This window comes from Lolium rigidum, chromosome 7 (genome assembly GCF_022539505.1).
Source record: "Lolium rigidum isolate FL_2022 chromosome 7, APGP_CSIRO_Lrig_0.1, whole genome shotgun sequence".
Taxonomy (NCBI): Eukaryota; Viridiplantae; Streptophyta; class Magnoliopsida; order Poales; family Poaceae; genus Lolium; species Lolium rigidum.
Window position 1 is genome coordinate 6,303,860 of NC_061514.1, and position 6,000 is coordinate 6,309,859.

The window sequence follows — 6,000 nt, forward strand, 5'->3', positions numbered from 1 at the left end:
ACCTTCGGCTAGTTTCTCCTAGCTAGCCTATTTGTCTTCCACGAACTTTGATTTTGTCTTCGAACACCACTGTGGTTTTTGTAACATATATTTATGCGGCTGTGTGCATCTTAATTATGCAGAGGCCGAATCTATTGCTTTAAGTAATAAAGTGTGTATTTTTGAAGAAAAATAAGTGTAGTCGGTGGTTAGGGCCTCCCGGCATGCCATCGCCTCACAGCTGCGATGAGTAGGCGGAACGGGCTGCTGAGATTTGTGCTAAACCGCATATATGGAACGGACGGGGAAGAGATATTCGCCCTGTAAAAGCTTCGGGTCATTTTTATATTTTAGCAACTCGTAATAAGAAAGAAAAACAATGGATGGATTCCTGGTAGAAACAGCCAACGTAATCATAACGGACTTGCATAAAACTAGGGAAGTCGTGAAGGAAACAAACTCATATCCCGTGATATATCTCCATAATAATAAAGAGATCGTGGATAGGCGCATGCAGGCGTACGCACACTGTCAATTGTTAGACACCCATCGCGCCGTTTCTCTTTTTTCTCCGCCCCATGGCCAGCAACTCCTCTACAGCCGTCAACCATGGCCAGCGCCTACCGGAGACATCGTCCAGATGCTCCACAGAGATCTTCACCGCGGCCCACAATTTCGAGCTGGACAACTACCCTCTGCTTGACGACATGGGCGCCGACAAGTATGTTAGCTCAAGCGTCTTCACCGTCGGTGGCTACGACTGGACGATAAGGTTCTACCCAGATGGTGACGGGAACCAAAAAAATTGTGGAGGTAATGTTTCAGCCTTCCTGTATTGCTCGAGCCAAGCGAACAACGTGAAGACCAAGTTCAGCCTCAACTTGCTGGAGAAAAAGGGCAAAATAGGATTAACCAAGTACGGCCTACTAGAGCATACTTTCTCTCCGCCAACGTATGATTTCGGCTATCCTAAATTCTTCTAGAAATCGAGGCTGAGGTCATCGCCCGAATTCAAAACTGGCTGCTTTATCATACGATGTGTTCTCACCGTGACAAAAGAACCTCGAACCGAGGAGATCAAGCGGAACCTTACCGTGGTTCCGCAGCCGAACCTGCAAGACCATCTCCAGCAGATGCTCAAGGACGGACAAGGAGCAGACGTGACGTTTAGCGTGTCTGGCCGACTGTTGAACGCCCACAGGTACCTCCTGGCCGCACGGTCTCCGGTGTTCAAGGCGGAACTATTCGGCCCAATGAAGGAGAAGGAAACACAGACCATAATAGAGATTCACGACATCAAGCCGTCGGTCTTTGAGGCGCTTCTTCACTTTGTATACACAGACTCCTTGCTACTAGATGACGAGCACAACAAACAAGACAGAGTTGCCAAATTCCAGCACTTGCTAGTTGCCGCGGATCGGTATGGGCTGGAGAGGTTAAGGCTGCTTTGCGAAAGCAAGCTGTGTGTGGACATTGACATGGACACGGTTGCAGAGTCATTGGCTCTAGCGGAGCAACACCATTGCAAGGATCTCAAAGAGGCTTGCGTTCAGTTCATGGCTCCACGTAATGTGCTACAAGCTGTCATGGCAACCAATGGGTTCAAGCATCTTGTAGAAAGCTGCCCTTTCGTCATCATAGAGTTGTTGGACATGTTGTGCCGTAATGGCTAGTCTCGGTCAGACATCAAATTATCATGAGTACATTTAGAGATATATGTAGAGCGCTATATTTACAATCCATGTTCGTGTACCTATATTTAAGCTCGTAAATATTACCTTATATAGTATTATGTACCAGTTTGATTTATTTTTACCGTATTAGTTTGATTACTACTTCATGCATTAACTCATATTGATTTCCTAAAACTGTTCTCGTTCTTTTTCAAAAAAAATAGGATGTCTTGTTAATTTACTGACAGTTTGAATTCTAAGATAATACATTGTGTGCAGTACGTTGTTCTATTCTACAGATTATTTCTTTCGATAAACCAACGTGAGCACGGCATATTCAATAATAGAAGGTAAACATATAGCATGGAAAAGACACGTAATGTGCCAAAACACACTCGGTTTTTTTGAAGAAACTTAGTCAGTTTTGGCAGGCATGGGGGCAGCCCCAAAAGCTAGGGTTTACTGCTTGATGTTCTCAAAGGCTAAACTCTCCATTTCGATGTTGGTAAGACGCGTCCCACTGAAAATCCTCCTCTCTTATGCTCCTTCCAAATATTTGAAATGTGTAGAGAAGATGCCCACTTTGACTCCGCATCCTCTAGGACGTTCCGGTAGCGTTGTTCTTTTACAACCAGTCCGAGACATCGCTAGGGTCTGGTGGGTAGGGTTGGACGGGCGGGGGGGGGGGGGGTCGCTGTCCAATTCTCGATGTGGTTCCACACCGTGGCTGAGAAAGGACAATCTTTGCAAAGGTGTGTGTGTGTGACGGGTTCCAAAGCTTGAAGACACATCTAACATAAGGGTCACGAGGCCCATCCCTAATCGGCCAAGTCAGGCGAAGAGCTTGCATTTTGGAACGGTGTCGGTGTGTACCACCCAAAATATTTCTCACGTGAAACCTTGGGTGGGATCCATTGACTTGCGCTTGACATGCCAAGGCGGAGGAATAAATGTTGTTGGGGCCAAGTTCAGTGAAATGCGGTCTTCAATGCTTGGGTCCAAGGTAGCTTGGGAAATCAATGCCCAAATGCTGACAATTTCTCCAAGTTGAGCCATGCTCAATGTGGCAATCACCTTTATCCAACTTTCTAGTTGGAGCTCCTTCTCCGTCATCATGTTTTCCTGGTTGTGATCTTGAACGGATTTGGCGCGATAGTCTGGGTGTTCCCCTTCCACTCCAGCCATCATGCCAAAAGAGGGATGTGCGTTCTCTTTTAAGGGTGGTGGTGGTTGCAACACAAAAGAGGTTCATGTCAGATTAGTCACTCAGTGTATATATGTGCTTCCATAGACCCCCACCACCCCCAACACCATTGGAAGGATCTCAAAGAAGCTTGCATTGGGTTTATGGCATCACGAAATATGCTAGGAGATTTTTTTCTTCGAAATGGGTGTATACCCGAGCTTCTGCATCATGATGATCCACACGGCCATTTATTAATAATAAGTTCGAACGAAGTAGATTACATCCCAAGTATTATCAATGATTGATACAAAAATCAACCATTGCTAAAAAAAAGACATAAAAAGAGTACTAAAAAACAAGCCTCCTAGTATACCGCCAACCATCCTGGCACAAGATATCCTAGTATGCTAGGAGATATCATGGCAAAGGATGGATTCGAGCATCTAACGGCAAGCCCCCATTGCTCATGAAGGATATTCTGGACGTGGTGTCCCATGTCTTAAATGGGTACGAGCATTTTCAGGTAGACGACTTATTTGGCACATAAAAAGTGTTTATTAAAATCCGTCTGGGACAATCCTGGACACAAAATTGGCTGAATTGCTTTCCTTGTCCGTTTGGGCCAGGTGTGCTCCCAGCGGCACTACCTAATTTATTTTTGACGACTCGCATCAGCATCCGTGCGAGTTGCATCATGACCTTAAACTCAGGCGAGCGGGCACCCCCATGTATGACGGCACATTGACAACGAACCTCAATGCGGCCTTCATCGACCGAGATGGAGGTGGGCGACGCCGCGCTACTGGCGGCCGGCTTGCTAAGCGCGGTCGGGCGCCCCCCATGTACATCATCAGCACGACCAGCATGGTGGAAACGACAAGCGAGGTCATGTTGATGGAGAAGTGAAACCACTTAAAGAAGGAGCTATGCTGCGCACCCTGGGCTCGTCGTCGCCAAGCTGGAAGGCGCCGAAAGCCACTATGACCGACTGCATCGCGCAGTGCGCTCAACGCCACAACAATGTATCCCATGACGCAGATGCTGAGGAAGATGGTTATGGTCTGGTATATGCCGAGGAAGGAGTCGGCAAGTAAGCAGGGCCGGCTCTATATCTTTCGAGGCCCTTGAGCGAAGCTGGCAAAAGGGCCCCTTTTATATGTGGCTAATATATGTGCAAGCATAAATAGATATATAAACATATTTGAGCCTTCTTTCACTTACAAAAACATAAGAGTTAAAGTTAAGCACACATTTTTACCCCAAGATGTCTATAAATAATTTTACTTAACCAATGTCATATTACCACAGAGATACAACAAAATGGTAGCAAAATTTAACAAGTATTCCCTACTAGTTTGACTACCTTCAATATAAATCATATTACACTGACTCCATCAACAATTATGCTTGAGGTCTTCACAAAAAAGCTTCTTCGCGCATTCTAGATGCAAACTGATTGAGGACAATTGTAAAATCGCTTTCTTTTTTCGCAGAACCGGTCAATTGTTTCGGTGTTTTAACGCCTATAATGGTGAATGAATTTACATGAAATTAAAACCCTAATTGATGAACTAAATTATGAATTAGATGAAGAATTAGATGAGGATTTAATATGGACTTACGAAGGGAAGGTTGCCGATCGGCAGCGGGCGACAGGCTAGGGAGTGAGGCGATCAGGTGAGAGTGAGACAAGGATAGAGTGAGACAGATGAACAATTGTCAATCCAGCCAAGCTCGATCGATCGTCTTGTTATTTTCGTTTCCATTTTTATCAATGGAAATCACTTTTTCGTGAGGCCATGAGACACTTCTGTGTGCGGATGGACCGAACCAACCTTTGGGAAGGTAAGATAACTCCCGTCCGCTCGACACGTGGCAAGCCTCCTCCAAACGCGTACTCCCTCCCGCGAGCGCGTACCACGTACAGACCTCGTGAGCGCGTACTCCCTCCGGCCGAACGCGCGTACTTCCTCCCGTGAGACCACGAGAGCGCGCGTACTTCTCTTTGGCTACTGCGAATTTCACTATGCATGCATGCATGCAAGGAAGTAGCCAGCCTACTTTTCTTTTTAGCCGATCAGCTACTTTTAGTTTAGCAAGTATGCGTATTGATACAAGTACAAGTACAATTAGGTATAACACGCGAGTATACGTGCACCATGCAAATACAGTTACATACAACACTCGATTATAGTTACATGCACCACATAAATACAGTTATATACAACACACGAGTACAGATACGTGTACCACACGAATTACAATCACGCGCACGAGATAGATACAATCGCGCACACGACTAAGTATAGTCGCATACACGTGCGAGTACATGTATAGAAGTACAGTCGCGAATACTAGCGAGTACGATCACACACACGAGCAGGTACAATCGCGCATACGAGTAGGTACGATCGCGCACACGAGTGAGTACTGGTACATGAAGTCGATCGCGATACGAGGAAGTACTAATACAAAAGCACAGGTACAGATAGCGCACACGAGTAAGTACATTTACCGAGTAAAGGGAAAAACTGCATCAAATTGTTATCACCGGAATTTGACCGGATCGAGAGGTGGGCCGCGATTAAGATGGGCTTGAAGAATATACATGGAAGATATACATGAATCGGCCTTGTACAAGGAGTTTGGGCAAGATTGCCCGTGTATCTGTAAATATAGTAGGATACGTGTCGGTTAGAATTAAGAGATAGAGTTTAGCTCGTACACGGTTGGGTTTTTTTCCCAAGTTAGAGAGTCTACGGACTATAAATATGTATCTAGGGTTATTGAGAAAAACAACAATCACGTTCATCACAAACCAATCTAGGCGCATCGCCAACCCCTTGTTTCGAGGGTTTCTTCCGGGTAAGCATCATGCTGCCTAGATCGCATCTTGCGATCTAGGCGATATACGTTTATTCGTTGTTCATGCGTTGCTCGTGCTTTGAAGCCTTGTTGATGGCGAGCAACGTAGTTATCATAGATGTGTTAGTGTTAGCATTGTTTTATCGTGTCACATGCTTTTGTCCATGCAACCCTTAGACGTCTAGCCGCCCTTACACCTATCTTAGGTGTAAGGGCGGCACCTCGTGTCGTTGCCTAATCGACGGTACCTCGGAGGAGGGATCCTCACGAGGGGGAGAAGAAGTAGGGGCCATAGGG

General features: G+C 45.8%; 1 pseudogene; it reads left to right on the forward strand.

Annotated features, from left to right (window-relative positions):
• The first annotated feature begins 557 nt into the window (after positions 1-557).
• LOC124670656 lies at positions 558-1,652 on the forward strand (annotated as a pseudogene).
• Positions 1,653-6,000: the final 4,348 nt, after the last annotated feature.